General features: G+C 33.2%; 2 long non-coding RNA genes across 2 annotated transcripts in view; both read left to right on the top strand.

Annotated features, from left to right (window-relative positions):
- Positions 1-1,375: 1,375 nt before the first annotated feature.
- LOC143246969 (uncharacterized) lies at positions 1,376-5,147 on the top strand. Its single transcript, XR_013026284.1, has 3 exons — positions 1,376-1,541; positions 4,408-4,474; positions 4,831-5,147. It is a non-coding gene; the product is annotated as an uncharacterized LOC143246969 (long non-coding RNA).
- LOC143246970 (uncharacterized) overlaps positions 1,939-22,098 on the top strand; it is a gene marked incomplete in the record, with an annotated part of 413,509 nt that continues 393,349 nt past the window's right edge. Inside the window, 1 exon segment of the long non-coding RNA XR_013026285.1 lies at positions 1,939-2,629. This is a non-coding gene — a long non-coding RNA (uncharacterized LOC143246970).

Here is a 22,098-nt window from a genome sequence, read left to right on the forward strand (position 1 = left end):
TGGGGTATTGTGGTATTATCGCGCTAAACTAATTCCCTCAAGGGACATCGCACAGGTGCACTTTATAAAGGGAGAATAAGTAGGATAAATTATGAAGTTACTTCGGCGTTACGTGAACTAAACGAATTCGAACCAAAACTATGATGTGTTGCATCAAATGAAACAATCTTTATTGAAATCAAAGACGAAAACACAATATGTGTGCATACAACACTAAATGGGTGCCTTCTATTACATTCGAAATTTGATTAACTATTCTATTAATTTCAAAATGTTCTTTTCTGTTAACAAACTTACCTGAGATCACATGTAGGCTTTTTAAATCTAATGTTTTTTACTTAATGGAAAGGGAAACGTTGCATGTAACAACAATGAGTAACACTATATAAATTACTGGTCACTCTCATTCAGAACAGGTGAGGCCATTGAACGAAATTGTTGCTGTTGGTCTGCTTGCACAATGTGCAGCATTATAGCAGCATTACCACACGAGCAGAGCAATTATTATCTCTTGAAAACAACAAAAGCATATCGAACAAAGTCAACTTAATGGTTTTCTGTCATAATAAAACTACATTACTTAAAACAGTAACGTATAAAATGCATGGCATCTTGTATATAACACTTCTTCCTCTGTTTTAGGCTTATCTAAGTTGTCTTCGAGCTAAGAACCAAAATTTAACATTTAAACTAATGAATATTATATTCTCCTCATTGTTAAGCACCAAATTAACTTCCAATAATGAACCACAGCTTCACACAAAAAAAACCTCTTTAATTACAAAAATGCATTGAAATCACAAAAATCATAAAAGAAAACCCTCTATAAATAATCAGTATTTTACAGTATCAAAATGAAACTTTCTGAAACAATATTAGTTGAAAATTAATGTTAACACACACGTAATTGCCACTCTTTAAAATATAAAAAGAAAAATATTATTAGTAATTAAATAAACATGTCTGATTCACTAGAAACTAAATGATAAATAAATCAAAGGTTAAAAGGTCAGCGTTTCAAGATTTTCCTGATTGTTTCTTATTTTAAATGTTAGTGGTACATTCATTTATTTCTATACTCCAGTAGTATAGCGGCTGCTTGGAGCCATGTGGTTTGGTGCTTAATTCCAGACAAACAAAAACAATTTATTTAAAATTAATTCTGATTAAAAGTTGTTTCATTATTAGCTTAATAACATAAATATTTATAATTTTTATATAATTGCGTAAAAAATAGTTATGAACAATAATTAGGCTTGAATACTTGTACTTCTTAAAATTGTTTTAAATAAATACTTGTTTGTTTGTATTTGTAATTTCGCGCAAAGCTATTTGAAGGCTACTTGCCCTAGCCGTCCCTAATTTAGTAGTGTAAGACAAGAGAAAAGGCAGCTAGTCATCACCACCCACTTACAACTCTTGGGCTACTCTTTTACCAACGAATAGTGGGATTGACCGTCACGTTATAACACGATCCTCGGATTACGAGTCGAATGCCGGGCCGAAATAAATGCAAAATATTTCCATGTGTTTTAAAGCAGGTAATATACTAGTATTTACGAAAAGCATTTTATATAAATATTTAAGTTGATTTGGAATAAATGCAAAGTAATTCGATAAAATTAACATTAGATCCGAATTTAGTATTTATGAAAAATATTTTAAATAAATGCAAACTATCGTTTCAAAGAATTGATATTGTGCCGATCATTTATCTTCCAAACAACCGCAATAAAAATAATTTTAGCTTTGAACGTAATGAAATAATAAAGTCTTAAGAATAATGTGTTTAAAAATAAACAGAAAAAGGCTACTTTTGTGTTAGACATACAAGAGACATTGAAAAGATGATTACCAAAATAATATTTTATAATCATGATAACTTATGTAACCAATAAATTGTTTTATAATTACTATAAATACTGCAACAAAAAATAATCATTTACTGCAAGAAGTGTCTAAAATTATAACAAATGTGTAACTTTCTCCCTTAATCATTACGTGACTATGCTCTTAAGAACTGAGAATATTGTGAAGTAAGAATCTAAGAATTTCATGTAGTATATAGAAATAAGGTTAAATTATAAATACGAGAATCAATGAATGAGAAGTCAAAGAGTGATCATTGACTGATTTAGTTGAGTACTAGTTAAAGGGTTATTGTGTATGTGACTAAGTTATATCAGTAAGTTAGACATATGATAGTTGACAGAATTTCTTTTAAATAATATATGAGCATTGATTATATATACAGTGAGGCCTAGAAGTGAACGTAGCCTGTAACAAATATTATCCATTTATGGAAGATTAAGCTATTTTATTATCGCTACATGGACTAAAACTGGCATTTTTAAAAATCAAATATTCCACCAATGGATCAATTTTGAGCAAAACAAACATTGAATACAATAAAAAAAATATTTATTTAGTAAAATATTTTCTCAACCCAAACGAGCCGTTTTTGCATATAAATTTCTCAAAAAGTGGGTTTCTCGGCATCAAAGAACAGTTTGTTGAAGTCATTCAAAATATTGGAACACGTTTGATGACGAAAGTTTTAGAATCTGATCATATTTAAATTTTAATGCCTTTACGATTGCTGAAAATCGATTCAAAGCTTCCGCTTCTGAAGGTAAGATAAAATATTTTCCTTATTTTGAAGTTTTTATCTTGATTTATTAAAAGAGACTGTCGTTTTTAATAGTATTGTATCACTTTGTAATATAGTTCATTTTTATAAATTACCGTAGGTTTTATGTCAGTCTATAGTAACATTGTGTAGCGTCAGATACTTGAGAAATACGGCCGCATTTATTTTTGCTATCTATTTAATAAATAGCAGGATTGTTGAAAATCGAAAATGATACCCAGGGTATAGTAGGTACAAAGAATATCCATTTTTTCCTCTTTGTTAACCAATCTTTAAAAGTCTGTTTAAAGTTAAGTAACTACCTAAGAGATATATATGTAACTACATGTTAAGTACAGCTACTTGATAGTAACAGTATTTAATATAAGTTTGTATTCTTGATGCTAAAGTAAGTCTTTGTCTTCGGTCATAATCCACTATCAGAATGTCCAGTTTTTTGGACCAGCAAGTGAAACTAGATCATCATTCTAGGTCACAATTCACTTTCAGAACTTCCATTTTTCTGGTTATTAGGTAAAAGTAGGTCATTGTCTTAAGTAATGATCCACTGTTAGAATGTCCAGTTAATTTAGCCAACCAATAAAATTGTCATTTTCCAGGATTACAATCTGTTGTGAGAATGCCTACTTTACTGGACCGTCCAACAAAATTATGTTTTCATCCTTGGCCACAATCTACTGTCAAAATGTCCAGTTCATTGGCTCAGCCAGTAAGATTAGGTCATAGTAATGATAACAAATCAGGTTGTAACGCAAGGTTATAATCCACTGTAAGAATGTTTTGTTTCAATGGCTCATCTTAAGTAAGCCATTTTGATATGTTTTCGTGGTCACACATAATTAACACTACTATTCAACTTTTGTGCATTACTCTAACATCTAAGTTGTTTTAAATATATGAGCTGTTAATATGATAGATATTCTGATTCATTACTTTTTACAGAATTATACCACTTTAAAGGAATTTCACCTGTCCTCATTAAATCTGGATAAATGAAATATGAAACAGCTAAAGTTAGATGTCGTATAGTGTTGAAGTGGGTACCATATTGGAAAGTCTTTTATTGATATATTGGCCAAATGTTTTTAATATGCATATAAAATGAGACTCATAAATTCCTATGTATTATTCAGTTAGATAAGCTGTCCAACTGTTTAAAAGTAAACATGTAATATAGTCTGACTTGTCACGTTATGCTCTTTTCAGGATAATACACTTCTCTATTTCTCTCACAAAATATGCGAGATTTTTTGTATCTATTTTTATCACCCTTAAAAGTTATTTTGAATTCAGCTTTTGTTCAGATTTGTGTAACTCTCTTGAATTTTCTTTTTAGAACACTTTGATTTTGAGTTATTTTTGAAATGGTTTCATGTTATAAAAAATAGCAGTTGTTTGAGTTCATTTTATCACACAATTTAATTTATGTTTATAATCAACACATGATGGAAAATAGTTTGATGTTTTCAGAAAATGTTTGAAGTATTTCAGTTAATAGTTTTCAATATCAGTTTTATATTTAGAAACTGTTGTGTTTCTTATTTTGACAACTGTGTTGAAACTGAAGATAGCTACAATTTTGACAACAGATGAGTTAAATATAGTGAGTAGTGAAAAGATTTCCATTATGAAAATCATACTTCAACCGTATCTTTCTAGACCAATAACATGAACATTAAATTATTTATGAAATTTTTAAAAATACCAGGGTTCACAGACTTGGTGATTTTAATGTAATTTCATTTTTATTATTTCAGATGTGCCAGAAAGTGCATATTTCACTGGTCCAATCAAAATAACCTTGAATTATTTAATGTCAGTAGAGTAAGTAAGTTTATGATTGGTTACAGCTAAATATATATAAGCTATGGTTTATTTAATTCAATACAAAATGTGAGATGTTTCATAACTTTGGGGTCACATGACAAGAAAATTGGAGGACAAGTTTTTAAAGACTTCTTTTGTAATAAAGGTATTGAAACTTTATCATAACATAAACTATAATGTTAAGTTCCTTGATAAAGTTGTTTAAGTTTTGAATGAAACTCAGTGAATTACACAAAACGTGGTGAAAGGGTTAATGTCACTACATAATACCAACTGTCTTTTTGTTCTATTATTCTTACATATCTTTACCTGAAACTGATTCATCTGTTATAATGGTTGACCTGTGTTCACAGTGGAGAACATCAGTTAGACTTTGGTTCAAATGATGAACAGAATATGGAACATTTATCAACTGTCAAGAACTTTAGAGGGAACTTGTATCAGAAGATATGTCAACAGTCTGACCAAGAGCTGAAACCAGCAAGATGATTTATAATTAAAACAATAATTTATCTGAATATATGTAAATTGAAAATTTAATAGACAGGAAAACCTCCATTACAAACTTTACAAAGGAGATTCTTTATATTAGTTGTGTAAATAGTCAATTGTTCAAGTCCTGATGAAGCCACAATAACACAATGTATAATAAAATATACAAAAAAAGGTATTTTTATATTATCTGTAGAGGTTGTTTACCCTAACGTTACTGTCAAAAACAACATTAAAATAAACAGGTAATTTTATTTTGACATTTTAAATAAATGCAAACAAAGTAAATTTCTTCTAAATAGTTTGACAGGTTTATTTAACCAGTGTTTTTATCAAGTTGTTTAAACATATTATAACAGCTTACACTATGATGAGTAGAATCAACATTCAGGTTTACACTGTCATAATGAGGTTTTCAGAGTTAACCATGTAAGTCACTAGAAATCAAACAGGTTCAACTCAGTTTACAAGTGTAGCTAAAACATGTCATCCTATAAGGTCACGTGCCTTGGACAGTCCTACAGGACAGGAATGATTGGCTGTGCCTCTGTGATGAATGGAACACCTGAGATAAATAATAAAATATTTTCTACATTCTAAGACATTTTAATCACTGATTTTCTGTTCACTCTGCACAAAGTAATTAAAAAAATATTGATTCTTACACTACAGTGTTGATTCTGTTCACAATAAAGATATTAAACCTTACATAATAGAAGAACCTAGATCAACAAATTTCCTCATAAGCATCTACTGAACACACACAAATAATGGTAATTTCTTACACTGCAGTGTTTGTCTGCAGTAATGAACAAGAATTACTAAAAGTACTGGATATGTCACAAGTTCCTATGTATTTCAGAATGGCTGGTATGTTAGTACCCATACCAGCCATCCTGACATACTTTTTACTTCAAGTGGGTTTCTCGTCTTCATGAATTACTTCTCAAGTTTCTGTTAAGAACAGTTTGCTTAGTGCAACCATGAAAACAATTTGTGACTATCCAAATATGACGATAAAATAATAGATTTTTTTCATAAATACTGCTATGTATAGAATGGAAATGTTTACTTCTTAGAAATCTTTGAATATATATGAATGTCTTGTACCAACTGTCTGTATTATCCAGGTTTAATGGTTAACATATCAGACACCACAGTGAATAACTTGAGTCAAGATGCTATTCTATGTTCCACACTCTAACCTGTAGGTACATCATACAAGTGACACTAAAATATTTTCTTGGTTCAAAGAACTGGACACAGTTCATAAGATGGTAGGTGCTACTAGCTGGCTGTTTCATTGTGGTTAGTAGTTCATAAAAGGGTTTGCTATATCTTAACCCTAACGATCTCTGGTGTACTATTACATTTCTATTTAACTTTTGTGGAGAGGATGGTGATTTCACGGTACATTAGCAAACAAAACAAAACTGTAGACATACCAAAGCAGTTCAGCCCAGTAATTCTTTGTACCATATTACAGAAATTTAATTGGTACCTGACCAGTTTGAATAACTGGGAGGTAATATGTGTAATCCTTTACAGTGGGATAAAATTTTGACACAAATGAGGATCCACTAAACTGGTCAAGACAACACAAACACTTCTAAATATATGCAGCAAGACAAATAAGGTACCTTTTACCTGTAGGTTTATAAATCATGTTTCTGCTGTTACAAACACACAAACCTGTCTTACTGGGGTATTGTTATAATATGCATGTACCAAGAGGTACACTTAGTATTATTCATATAGCATAAAATATATGCACAGGATGCAGTCGGGTGGTAAGGGAGATGTCATTACTATGAAACAAAATAATCACCCTCGCAAGAAAACTTTTATAAATGTAACAGTTGTCTCAAAAGGTAAGATAATATCACAAAAACTAAAGTGAAATGGCAACTTGCTATTGGCTGAAACAGCCATTCCATTTGCTAAACTCACACAAATTTTGTCAGTAATAGCATAATGCTACACTGCCTCGAGTGTTAATATATGTGGACTCCTTTTAAAGTTTTAGTTTCATAATAATTCAGTAACCATGTCTGCTTGTGAGAAAGTGAACAATGGAGCATTTTGAGACACACAACGTGGCTGGTTAAAACGCCCAAAATGTAAATGAACTTTATGATTGTGAGACAGAACCAAAGGAAAAAAAGATCAAAACTGTTTAGTCAGTACTTGATCAAGGACTATATCTGCCATCAATGATAGTGATACCTCTAATAACACAGTTAGGTCTGATGTTAATAGTCATATAGGTTTATATGTATTTGGTCTTTCAATGCCACAAACAAACAACTTTCCAGTGTATGTGTTGAAAAGCAGAACATTTCACCATTCATGGGAGACCTTGGTTGGAGTTCAATGCAGATGTGGATGTTTCATTCAACAACCATTGTAGAAATCAACCGAATTTTTCCGATAACCACTCCTAGTTGTTTGTTGAGCCTTGTAACTTCACATACTCTCAAAGAACGCTTCAAAAATTTGCACAAAGTGTTGGCACCTCAACTGTGAACAAATCCAGAAGGCACAGAACCAGGTATATGTTAAAGAATATTTCATAAACTGTGTGCTTAATTTTAAAAATGAAAAAGATAATGATATTCAATGTATAAAAAGTTTATTTTTGCATATTAACATTTACAGAAACAAACACTGTATATGGTAAAAAACAGTTTACTAATGTTTAAAAACAAAAAGCAGCTGATATGTCATAAAGAACTGTTAAGAGTTAAAAGCAGGTAGAACGGATGCTTTGACACTTTTATTTGATAAGTGAATAGATATTTACAACAACAATGAATTTAATCACTTGCTTTATGATGAACGAAATTACACATCTTGATGTTTTATATGTCTGTAAACAATGAATTTTTTTATGTTGGATGCACTTGTAACATTAAATATTTTACTAAGGTAACTGTAATTAATCCATAATTTCTGGTCCATCTAAAGGTTACAAGATCGCAAACCTCAGATCAAAATACATCTTGTTCCTAGCACGACAATTAAATCTTTATTCCAACAGTTATCCAATGAAGTATAGAACAGATTTCCATCAGTTTGGTGTCTTGACATTACAAGGAACTAAATGAACCAGTTATAATGAATCCTGGTAATCAAATTCAGGAGAGACTGGTAAAAACTGGATAAGAAATTTATGACATGGTTCAACTTTGGCAGCCATTTAAAGTTTTACTCTGTGAAACTGGCAAAAGAGAAAACAAATCCAACAATATACTTATTTCTGTGCCTATTGAAGATAAGTTTCTGATCTCCATATCCAGTAAAATTACATGTTAAACTATGTGCAACAAAGTAGAATGACATCTTACATGTTAAACTATGTGCAACAAAGTAGAATGACATCTCATGTTAAACTATGTGCAACAAAGTAGAATTACATCTTACATGTTAAACTATGTGCAACAAAGTAGAATGACATTTTACACGCTAAACTATGTGCAACAAAGTAGAATGACATTTACACGCTAAACTATGTGCAACAAAGTAGAATGATATTTACACGTTAAACTATGTACAACAAAGTAGAATGACATCTTACACGTTAATTTATGTGCAACAAAGTAGAATGACATCTTACATGTTAAACTATGTCCAACAAAGTAGAATGACATCTTACACTTTAAGCTATGTCCAACAAAGTAGAATGACCTCTTACACTTTAAACTATGTATAACAAAGTAGAATGACATCTTACGTTAAACTATGTGCAACAAAGTAGAATGGCATCTTACACACTAAACTGTGTACAGCAAAGTAGAATGACATCTTACACGTTAAACTATGTACAACAAAGTAGAATGACATCTTACATGTTAAACTATGTACAACAAAGTAGAATGACATCTTACACGTTAAACTATCTACAACAAAGTAGAATGACATCTTACACGTTAAACTATGTTCAACAAAAAAGAATGACATTTTACACGTTAAACTACGTGCAACAAAGTAGAATGACATCTTACATGTTAAACTATGTACAGCAAAGTAGAATGACATCTTTACAAATAAACAAATAAAATTTGTTGTTTTTTTAAGCACAAAAGAGTGAAAAATAAATACATAAATCATTTCTTGTATTTACCAAATGTGTAGTTGTTTGTTGTAACCTGATGAACCTTGTTGAATTTTGCACCTAGAGCCTGTATTTTGAAACATCAAAAAATCATAAGTTACTTCAGCAGAAGCTCAGAATTCCAAAGTAATTAAACAGGTTTACAAGTAAACTGTGTTTGAGTCTTAAAAAATATGTAGTTCTTCAAACACAATTTCATCTTTATTTTTGTCTGCAAGTCGACGGTAAAAAAAGACAGGTTTACCCATGAAGATATCTAGTAAAGGCTGACAAAACTGTGTGTGAGAGATCCTGATGTTTTGATTGGCTATAAACACATCACAGAGTGAGGTATAACTGAACAAGCATTTCCAAAGATGAAAGAGCTGGACAGGGCCAACTTGTTTGATTCACTAAATATGCTATTTTAGAAAGCAGAAGACATAAGTTCTTATATTATATTGCAGCTTGTGACTATCATTCATTTAATTTTCTAATTTGTAAAAAATTATACACTTTGTATTTAGACATCACAAGTATTTAATTTGAACCAAGTCTGCATTTAACATTGTACATGGCAAAAATCTATGTTAACTTTTTTATTTGCTCTTACATTAAGTAATAGACTAAGGTATAATTTTGAAATTTGAATTATAATCTACAATTTAATACCAAAGTTATTGACATAAATTCATAAAATAGAAGTTCAATAACATTTTGAATGTAATTGTACAAACATGATGACATGCCCTATAACCCCTACCCACAGCAACAGTTAATGAAAGGAAAACTACTGGTCATTACGTTTTACAGTTAGGCTTAAGTCACATTTCACATGTGTGACTTAGCTGCTGTTTGCACTCTCCATCTTAGTTATCTTTCCGTAATAAGAGATAATCATAAAACAATGTATATTTTCTGATAGCAAAGCCACATCAGGTTATCTGTTGTGTCCATCAAAGGAAATCAAACTGTTTATTTTAGCATTGTAAATCTGAAGACTTGCCACTGGGTGACAAGGAAGTGATTGTACCATCATCACCGAGTATCCCACAAGGTCGCAAGTACTGACCAGCCCAATCCGTGGGTGTCTGCACGGATCAGGCAAGACCCTGGTTTCTTCCAATGTGTTTAAAACAATATACATAAATTTCAAGATTATTTAAGCAACAGTCCACTTTACAAGACAGAGCACTACCAGGAAACAGTTTATTAACGGTTATAAATTTATTAAGCTCTTTTGTCTGTTTTGACTTGTACTTCTGGTTTGTTTGAGGAGTTATGTTGAAGAGTACCAGTCTTATTTAACCAACACAATTCCTGTCATAACAATTATATATTCCTAAATGATACCAAACTTTGCCATCAGATGTTCAATACATATTTATTTAGTAGACACAAGTGTTTATAGTCATTACAAGAGCCTACATTACACCATACTTCACCAATCGTCAATTTGAAATTGGCATGCAGTTTTCCTCATGATGTACGTGTAACAGTCATTTGTACTGTTGTATGCTTGACCGACAACAGCAGTAATAGTGGTTTCTTATCTAAATATGCTATAGTTAGAGAGACAGTTAAATTATATTGGGGTCTCATTTGTATATTTTCATTTATCACGAATTGTGTGTGTATTACAAATCATACATAAATGGTTTAACAATTTTTATAAGTTGAATGTTTTGACAGGATGTTGAAAGGTTATAAACAAGACAGTGTGTATACACTCCGTCTTACACTATGCGCCTCTGCTTGGAGTCTCTCAAAATACCTCCATTAGGGACCATAGTCATTAGATGACATATAGGCATAAATAACAGACAAGTAGTTTGTAAGGGAAGTTAAAAATAAACTATAAGTGAAAAGACAAGCAAAATAATGCATGTAAATTGGTTGGTTGGTTTGGTGTTTTATGGAGCAAAGAAACTAGGCTGTATACGCCAAACACCTGGTGAAAAGTTAAAAATAAAATTATTAAAATTTCTAAAAGGAAATTATTAAGGTAAAAAAAGTTCAATTTTTGAATTAAAAACATAAATAGTATTACATCCAATTGTTGTGTCTAGTCTACAGCAGTAAGAGATAAACTAAAATAATACAAGTTGTAAAGGGCTTTCTGTAGCATAATTGTAATTATCATAACTCGCCAGGATGACTAATGGGAAAGTTCAAAAATCATCGTTAGTCATCTGAAGTTAACCTTTCCAGTCCTGGTTGAGTTATTTGATGTTATGGCTATTTTTAGAAAGTCAAGTTATATAAGTTTTTAAAAGAGTTTCAGCAAAATTTTAATTATTATACCTCACCAGGATGACTAACGGGTAGTTCAAATATCAGTGTTAGTCTCCTGTAGTTGGCCTTTCCAGTCCTGGTTTCGAGTTACTTGACGTTACGACCATTTACTTATTTCAAATCGAACTAGAGAGATTGTGATTCTTAAAAAAGAACCACATTAAAAAGGTTTAATGTATAAATTTAAAACACTTAAATGACATTAAAAAGATTAATTGCCTTTAAAAAACTAAAAACTTTATCAAGGTGGACAGTGTCACCATCACCAATAACTGTCTAATGTTACGGACAAACCTTGGGACAGAACATGTTTAAAATAGTGCCATCGTTGAGAGTCGAAACGTCGACAAGACAGTAACATGTGGCTTATTGTGGCCTGAGTGTTTCACAGACTACACATTGGTGTATCAGTTCCAGATAAAAGAAAACTGTGAGTTAAAAAACTGTGACCAATGCGTAGTTTAGTTAGAACAATTTTCTCTTTCCGATCGTTACAGAAACAAGACGACCAAAATCCAATATAGGGTTTTTGGAAAAGCTTGTTTTCACGTTGGTCACTCCAAGTCAATTGCTAACCGACACGCAGCTGAGTCTTGAATACAGGACCATAGTCCATGTATGGAATAGGCACAGCAGCGATAGTGCCAGAGCAGACAGATTTAGCTGTGGTGTCTGCGAGCCTGTTCCCGTAAATATCAATGTGGCCCGGTATCCAGAAAGACTGGATAGAAGTAGATGTTAATGAGAAATGGGCCAGTCAGTTTGAATATCAGCAAGAACAGGGTGTGAACCAACGTGAAGCGATTCCAGGGCCAGTAGAGAACTAAGGAAGTCAGTATAAATAGTGCAGTTTGAGTACTGCTCAGCTTCTATGTTATCCAGGGTAAGAGATATGGCATACAGTTCAGCAGTGAATACAGAAGCTGTAGAGGGGATTCTGCACATAACCACTGAACCATAACAAACCGTTGCAGAGCCCACAAAGTCACCTGATTTCGAACCATCTGTATAAATTGGAATGGAAGAATGGTTCGAAATATGTTCAGCAAATAAAAGACAGTATTTCCAATCAGAAGTATCTACTTTTCTCAGATGATTTAAAGAAAGGACATATTTGGGGACTAATAAGCCATGGTGGGATGGGCTGACCAGTGTATACGGCAGTGTTATCCAAGGACAGACACAAATCATTCAACTGCACCTGAATAGGAAGACCAAAAGGAGCAATGGCAGATTGTATGTTCTGAAAAAGCATGGCCCACTGAGGAAGGAAAACATAACCCCAGGTAGGATGCTGTGGTCAGGATCAAGGTTTCAAAGCATACAGTAAAAACAGTTGCAAACGGCAGAGTTGTAGAGGAGGTTCGTGAGACTCTGTGCATAAGCTATGAACTGGGGAAGTGCGGAAGGCCCCGGTGCAGAGCCAAAATCCTCGATGATGAATGGGGTGCAGCATCTTCAAGGCCAAGGTCCTGGCAGAGCCAAAGACCAGTGATCTATAGTTTAATTTGATCAAATAAGAGCATGACATATCTTTAGCATAGAATATCGATCCACTCCGCAAGTGGTGGAAGAGATGATACAGAGAATGTTCAGTGTTCTCGTACATCTGACCCGTAGCTGTTTGATGTGTGGTATGAAGGTCAGCTTGTGGTCAAAAATAAGCCCAAGGAGCTTTGTCTCAGGGACCACAAGTAACACAATTTCACTGATATGGACTTCAGGATCAGGATGAATATCCCGTTGATGGCAATAATGCATGCAAACAGTTTCAGAGAGAGAAGTTAAAACCGTTTGCTGTGTTCACTTCAGTAAACGATTGGGGCAGTCTGTAGCTGTTGCTCAATATACCTCATGTTCGACAACTGGCATGAAATGTGAAATTCGTTGACATAGAGCCCGTTTGCAACAGTAAGAGGGAGTTGTTCAGTGATGGCATTAATCTTTATACTGAAAAGTGTGACACTCAAAACACAGCCATGAGGGACTCAAAGTTCCTGTAGAAAAGAACAGGAAAGTGTCGAACCCACACGAACTTGAAATCGCCTGTCCATTAAAAAAATTTAATAAAAATAAGTGCAAATGGCCATGCAACCCATATAAATGGAGGTCTCGCAAAATGCCATACCTCCATGTTGTATCCTAAACCTTTTCGATATCAAAGAATATTGATACAAGATGTTGTAGTTTGAGAAAGGCTTTTCTGATTGATATTTCAAGTTGAATCAGGTGGTCCATGGTGTAGCACTGTCATTGGAACCCACACTGGGTGGGTGAGAGGAGGTTGTTTGATTCGAGGAACCAAACAAGACGAGCATTATCCATTCCCTCTCAGGTATTACAAAGACAGATCGTCAAAGCAATTGGACGGTAGTTTGAAGGAATCTTGAGATCCTTCCCAGGCTTAGAGAAAGGTAGGACAATAGCCTGGCATCAGGAAAAACATTCTCCTGCCAGATTCGGTTAAAAATAATCAGAAGAATAGCGAAAGAGCAGGAGATAGATGGCGCAGCATTTCATAATGTATATAATCAGATCCAACTGATGTACTGCCAGACCAATGAAGGGCTAGTTTGAGTTCCACCAGTGTAAAGGTATGATTATAGTTACAGAGACAATCAGCTCGAAAGGAAAGAGGTGATCGCTCTGCCCGAGTCTTGATGGCTAAGAAGGTGGAGGATGAAGCATAAGTGCCAGACACCCAGTAAAAGCTTTCACCTTGGGTATCAGCTACTTTCTGGCCATCAGAGAGCAAGATAAAGAGGGGTACAGAATTATAATTCCCACTGACATTTCGAGTCTTGTCCCACATGAACTTGGATCTGGTGATAGAAGATAAGCTGTTGTGAACTTAATCCAAGAGTCCTTCTGGCTTTGACGTCTTACCCACCCAGCGTATTTATAGTTTAAAACATTGTCTTTTTTGTTTATTATTTTGACAAACTGCAGGCCTTTGGGTAAAAATATAAGTACTGACAAAGTAGCAGTCAGTTTCGGCTAAGACAGCTCCACTTTTCAGATGTGATAAATATAGTTCAGTCAAATAAATCAAACAGTTTTGCAACAAGGTTGGTCAATTGGACCAACTTCGTAACTTCAAATTGACCATTACAGTTACAATGCAATAACATCTGATACATTTTGTGTATCTTTATAAAATTTTGCTAGGTTTTAGTAATCACTCATTTAGCGAAAATACTTCATAAAAATTCTCCATTAATATAATGAGTGAAATTGATGACCACTTAAGAGCGTACAGTGACTTTTATGTTGATATTAAAATTATGTTTCTTAATTTGAAAAATCTCAAATTTCATTTACATGTTCCCGAAAATCACGTAATTAAATTTTATGAGAGGTTGGCCAAATACATCAGTATCGATCTTTTTTCTTTCTAGAATTGCCTCATATTATAACATGAAACTCCATTTGTTTGATTTAAATACATTAAAATTATACATCTGTTTGTACATAAATTTTATCGTCCTTTGAATTGTGTCTCAATTAATATTCCTGCCATAAAATTAGTAAATCACAAGGTGGACGTGGGTCTCAAGTTACACAAGGCTTAGACTACTTGTAAGATAGTTATGAGAGCACGCCGTGAAAAATTATTACTATTTGTCTTTATCTAACCTAAAAACTATCTAATTTTTACACTTGACTTACTTTTATAAAAATAAAGCGTACACCAACAAACTGTTAGTATTAGTAGCAAGTAATATATCACAAGTTTTAATCATTTTTTACTTCGTGTTAGATGTACATTAGGCCTAAGATAGATACATTAAACTATCACTACTTGTGTAAAGTAGCCTATAACAAAAGATTACTCCAAAAATAATAAAACTCGATATTTTATGTATTCTAACTAATACTGTTAATGCAAGTAATATAAAATAAATAACAAAGTATTTTACTGACAAGATTCCATTCGTCTTGAACCCCTAATAATCTAGAATAAGTAAATACTTTACCATTAATGTTAGAAAGAGATAGAGAAAATAACTGACAAAATATAAAGTTTTAGCGAAGACGAACATTTTTCTTCATTTTGAAGTTCATGCAAATTACAACTGAAAACTAAGATTATAAAAACAGTTTTAATCTTAATACGAAGAACAACTATCATTCAGACTAGCCTAGCGCTTAATATACATCTTACACAGTAAAAACCAGAAATAATTATGTTCCACAAGAATGGTCCAATATTTAATGTACATCTTTACACTTTAAAATCTTGAAAAAATTCATATTCCACCAGAATCATACACCATGTAATGAACATCTTTACACAATAAAACTTAAAAATTTACAATACACTAGAATGATTTAAACGAACATGTTTGTATCAGTGACATCTGTTGGTTTCACATTTACATAACACCTACAATCTTTCGTTGAACGCATGAACTTGTGTCACTCTGATGTTGACTCGGCATGGCCAAGTGTGTTAAGGCGTTAGACTCGTAATCCGAGAGTCGCGGGTTGGAATCCCGGCCGCACCAAATATGCTCGACCTTTCAGTCTTATACTGCTAAATTATCGACGGCTAGACAGATAGCCCTCGAGTAGCTGTGCGCGAAATTCAAAACAAACAAACACTGATGTTAGCTTCACTGTTAAACAAAACAACAACAAGCCTAATAAAAAAATTGATTGTCTCAAAGTGGGTTTTTCATTACCAAACATTAAGACATTGCTTTGATGGCTTCAGTGAATTACCCACCACTTAGCCAATTTTGTTATTATAAAATTTCATAAAGACCACATTGAGTGAGAAACACCAAATATTCTGCATTTGAATAACGCATGTAAAGAATATATGTACTTTAGTCTCAAATTGGAATATAATTGTGTGGTAGGAAAATTAATATTTTCTTTATCTAAAAATGGTTGTCAGACATATACTCACCTTTCAACAGAAGACAGATAGTAAATTGAAACACTGCTAATAGGTTTTTCACACAAGTCTTTAAAAAACACTCCTTACATTTAATATCGCTCGGTCCACCAGTCATTGACACTAGGTCAGTATTGTCTATCAAGGTGTGTGCTTGAATGTGTGATTCCTTCTGCAACCAGTTAGTTGTAACTTCAACCCTAGCTTACTCACTGAACTCCTGACCTTTGTGGAATTTAACACTTTTAATAATTTTTAAATTTCTATGTCACTAGAGCCATGTGTCTTTCAACCTACCTGACACTCTCTGTACTTTAGAGAGGAATTATTGAAAATTCAATCCTTACAATCGAAACATTCATCCTAATGCATCAGGTTCACAATCTACCAATGTGAAACAGAATTGTTAGTAAATAGAAATGCTTCTTTAACATATTATCAACTACTGATGGTGTTAAACGTGCCCACTACTGTTAACAAGTGTGTGTGTGATGGTGATGTAGGTTTCATCTCTAGATAAACATCATGTCATCAAAAATGATACACTGACATATAAAAAGTCCAAATCAACAACCATAATCACCACAGAAAGATATTTATATCCCTCTTATGACACACATCCAGTTTGATTAAACTCCATTTATAACAACATTCTAAATGTAAATCTAGCCAGGTTTTAATCCAATGAGACAACTTACATCCCATACCTACAGAGATAACTTTTTAAACTAGTGTTTTGTGTGTTATCTTTTCCATTTTCTTTTACAATCTAGATAACTATATCCACACATTTATCCACATTTACATAAATAGAAACCTCTTCAAATAGTAAAGAAATTAGTGAAGTAAAAGTTTTCCTGAGTGAAACAGTGTTGACAGAATCATAAAAGTTGTAAAAAGCATCTTTCACGAGATTTTAAAAGACATTTTTCACCATTAATGTTAGACTAACTGAATAATAATTTTCGAGACAGTTTTATCACCTCCTTTAAAGAGGAACACATCAGCCAACTTTGAATATACTGCTCACTACTGAAGGACTTAAGTAATCGAAAGTACTTGTTGTAGTGAGCTTCCTAACCAACTGTTGATTGTTTGTTTCTTGTTTTTTGCACAAAGCTACTCGAGGGCTATCTGTGCAAGCCGTTCCTAATTTAGCAGTGTAAGACTAGAGGGAAGGAAGCTCGTCATCACCACCCACCGCCAAATCTTGGGCTACTCTTTTACCAACCAATAGTGTGATTGACCGTCACTTATTATAACGCCCCCACGGCTGAAAGGGCGAGCATGTTTGGCGCGACCGGGATGCGAACCCGCGACCCTCAGATTACGAGGCGCATGCCTTAACACGCTTGGCCATGCCGGGCCCACCAACTGTTGAAGAAAAGCATACGTAACAGTTTCTAAAAGTAGAAACCTGTCTCCCCCAATATTTACTCTTAACGTTTTTCAATTTGTATAATTAGTAAGACTAATTCAGTAATGCTCTGAAAAGTCAATGAGTATTATTAATTACGTCTGAACTGTCGTAATTGATACAGATCTGAATGAGTAATAATTACTAATAACTGCTACTGCTAGCACTATTACTGAAAGTACCAGTGATTATAAACTCTTAAGGCAAGCCTGGAGAAGTAAACACTAAGGTTAAAAAACACGTATTTTTTGGTCAACATCTAAATAACTTATTAATAAACAATATCAAACAGTTTTTACGACAATAACACAATGACGAAATTCCTGTCCTGATTATTACACTTTCATTTCCAGTGCCATATGTCCACTACTTACTCACACCGAACATGATTGCCCTTTCAGCCGTGGGGGCATTATAATGTTACGGTCAATTCCACTATTCGTTGGTAAAAGAGTAGCCCAAGAGTTGGCGGTGGGTGGTGATGACTAGCTGCCTTCCCTCTAGCCTTCCCTCCCACTGCTAAATTAGGGACGGCTAGCACAGATAGCCCTCGAGTAGCTTTGTGCGAAATTCCAAAATATACAATCAAAACAAAGCCTTCCCTCTTGTCTTACACTACTAAATTAGGGACGGCTAGCGCAGATAGCCCTCGAGTAGCTTTGTGCGAAATTATAAACAAACAAACCACTACTTACGTACCGTGTAGAAAATAAAAATTTCTACATTTTCATTTTTCGAAAATATAGTTACATATTAATGTTTGAAACAAAATTCAACAATTGTTAAAATAGCTCTTCATACATTGACAGAGCTAATTGTTATTTAACATAACTTTCATTCAATAATTATCATGTACATAAACGATCTAGGTCAAATACAAGCAAAAGATAGTCTACTAATCTTGTTAAATTTCAATTATTTTCCCAGAAAAACATTAAGAACTGAAACTGCATATTTAAAAGTAAAAGGTTCGAACTTGAAGGCTTATAACGCTGATAATCGTGGCTCGATACCAATGAAAAGTAAAGCCTATCCCATAGCTAAAAATACATTGTTCTACATATATTCCTGAAATCAGCAGAAAAATAACCAACATTTGACAAAAACTAGTAACAAAATATGACATTCCAGTTAATACCAAATTTATTCAAAATCCAGGCACAAAACTAAGGTCTATACTATGTAAAAACTACACTGACAAACACCACACCAACATTATTTATAAAATACAATGTGATAACTGTTACGACTTCTATATTGGAGAAACAAATAGAAAAATGGAAACCAGATTCAAAGAACACGAAAAGTCACCTTCACACGTTTTCGAACACTGCAAGTCAAATAAACAAAACATAATCATAGAAAACACTCAAATACTAAATAAAGAAACAAACGCAAAATTAAATAGCCTTACTTATACAACAACTCAAGCACAAAATAAACCAATACAAAGGAACACCTTTATACCTATATTAATAAATATAATCAAACATCTAAGCACGCCATGTACATTGCTACACTCAATTACACAACCCCCTTCAAGCATCTGGTCAGCTACTAGTCAGTAACACTTTCTTTCTTTGTGAACCTGACGATGAAAGAAGGTCGAAATGTTGTTCGCTTTTCTATTAGTAGTGCCTTCTCTACCCATACCAGCCGTTTTTAAATATATAATGAAATTGCTTTGCAGTTAGTTTTTTAGACAATAGATAACAGTAAAAGCTGAGTGGTTTATTGCTTGTTTTTTGAATTTCGCACAAAAGCTACTCGAGGGCTATTTGTGTTAGCCGTCCCTAATTTAGCAGTGGAAGACTAGAGGAAAGACAGCTAGTCATCAACATCCACCGCCAAGTCTTGGGCTACTCTTTTATCAACGAATAGTGGGCTTGACCCCCACGGCTGAAAGGGCGAGCATGTTTGGCGCGACGGGGATGCGAACCTGCAACCCTCAGATTACGATTGGTTTAAAAAATAGTTTATGTTTTGGATACCATATTTCATTTCAGTTAGCTTCTTGGTCAATAGTTGGTGGTAAAAAATTAGGTGTTTTTGAAAAACTAGTTTATATTTTGGTTACCAAATTCCATTTTAGTTTACGGGTCAATAGATAGCTGTAAAAGCGTACATCCTTCCACCAAATAGTATAAGTTTTGGATAACAGATGGCAATAACATCATAGTTAAATATTTTTATTTGATTTGTTAATGAGACTCTTTTACTATTTTCTGTAACGTGTCATACCAAGAAAATTGTAAATATTTGTTTTAATACGGTAATAATGGAAAATCAACTTTTATTCTGAATTATTTTTAGACATAAAAGATAACAATTTTGTTTTCGACGCCATCTATTTCATTTGAAATTAAATTTAAATTGATGTTACATCCTAAGAGCGTAGTAAACATTTCAGTGAAAATAATTGTTCTAAATTTGCAATTTGTAGGTTTCTTTCTGGTTCTATAATTCTTTTGACCTTGTATTCATTTTCCTATGAAATTCCATGTCGAACAATGTATTTTTAGCTGTGGGATAGGCTTCACTTTTCATAGGTATCGAGCCACGATTATCAGCGTTATAAGCCTTCAAGTTCGAACTTTTTACTTTTAAATATGCAGTTTCGGTTCTTAATGTTTTTCTGGGAAAATAATTGAAATTTAACAAGATTAGTAGACTATCTTTTGCTTGTATTTGACCTAGATCATTTATGTACATGAGAATTATTTAATGAAAGTTATGTTAAATAACAATTAGCTCTGTCAATGTATATATTAACAATTTTTAAATTTTGTTTCGGACAATAATATGTAACTATGTTTTTGAATAATGAAAGTATAGACGTTTTTATATTCTATACGGCACGTAAGTTGTGATTTGTTTTGTTGTTTTTTTCTAATTTCGCGCAAAGCTGCTCGAGGGCTATCTGCGCTAGCCGTCCCTAATTTAGTAGTGTAAGACTAGAGAGAAGGCAGCTAGTCATCACCATCCACCGCCAACTCTTGGGCTACTCTTTTACCAACGAATAGTGGGATTAACTGTAACATTATAACGCCCCAACGGCTGAAAGAGCGATCATGTTTGGTGCGAGTAAGTAGTGGACATATGGCACTGGAAATGAAAGTGTAATAATCAGGACAGGAATTTCGTTATTGTGTTACTGTCGTAAAAATTGTTTGATATTATTTACTAATAAGTTATTCAAATGTTGAATACCGGTCAGTAACTCTTTCTTTCTTTGTGAACCTGAAGAGGGCCCAAGAAGGTCGAAACGTTGTTCGCTCCTTCACTGGTGCTTTCTCTACTAAACGAGCCGTTTATACATATATATTTTTCTCTACAAGCGGGTTTTCTCGTCATCACGGATCAAAGCAATTTCGTAGTATTTATTATGTTTATTACGTTTAAAACTATTTTGTGCAGGTATTTTATTTTTACTTCAAAATATGATAATAAATGGAAGGCCAGTGTTTTTTAGTATATTATTTTAATTGGCATTATGCAATAAAAGATAAATTGTAAATAAATTATTATTAGAAGATATTGTTTGTTTGTTTTGGAATTTCGCACAAAGCAACTCGAGGGCTATCTCTTAGCCCTCCCTAATTTAGCAGTGTAAGACTAGAGGGAAGGCAGCTAGTCATCACCACCCACCGCCAACTCTTGGGCTACTCTTTTACCAACGAATAGTGGGATTGACCGTCACATTATAACGCCCCCACGGCTGGGAGGACGAGCATGTTTTGGCACGATCGGGCGCGAACCCGCGACCCTCAGATTACGAAGCGCACGCCTTAACGCGTTAGGCCATGCCAGGCCTTAGAGGATATAAACTACTCAATATTGTTAAATCAAGAGAAAGAAAATAATAGAAAACTAGTAATAAAAAATATTATACAAAGATATATGAATATTGTACTATCCGTTATCTATTAACGTAACTGCCGTATGTTATATATTATAAATTTTAATATGGTTTAAAATATAGCAAATTCAAAATTACGGTGGCGACACTACAAAATTATTGTGTTAATAGTTTCTTGTTTGTAATTAAATATAAAATTTAATACAAACTTATTCTTAATCAAAGTCATCAGAATAAAAAACCGTTTGTATAGATAAATACACTGCTGGACAAAATCTTATGGCTAATGAATATAAAGAAAAAATAAGCATTTTGCGTTGTTAGACTCAACCACTTATTTGAGTAGAGCTTCGAAAGGTGAAAATAAGAAAAGGGAAAATAAAAATAAAAAACTTTTTAACATTTAATAGGGAAAATTTGAACACTATGAAATTAGCCTAAATACTAGCTGATCAAAAGTTTAAGACCATACTGAAACGAATCGTTAAACACGTAACGAACCTTAGTCATTTGTGTTGAAGCATCAGCGTTGTCAGCATCTCTTACTGACATCCCCTGTGTT

Source organism: Tachypleus tridentatus, chromosome 3 (assembly GCF_004210375.1).
Source record: "Tachypleus tridentatus isolate NWPU-2018 chromosome 3, ASM421037v1, whole genome shotgun sequence".
NCBI lineage: Eukaryota > Metazoa > Arthropoda > Merostomata > Xiphosura > Limulidae > Tachypleus > Tachypleus tridentatus.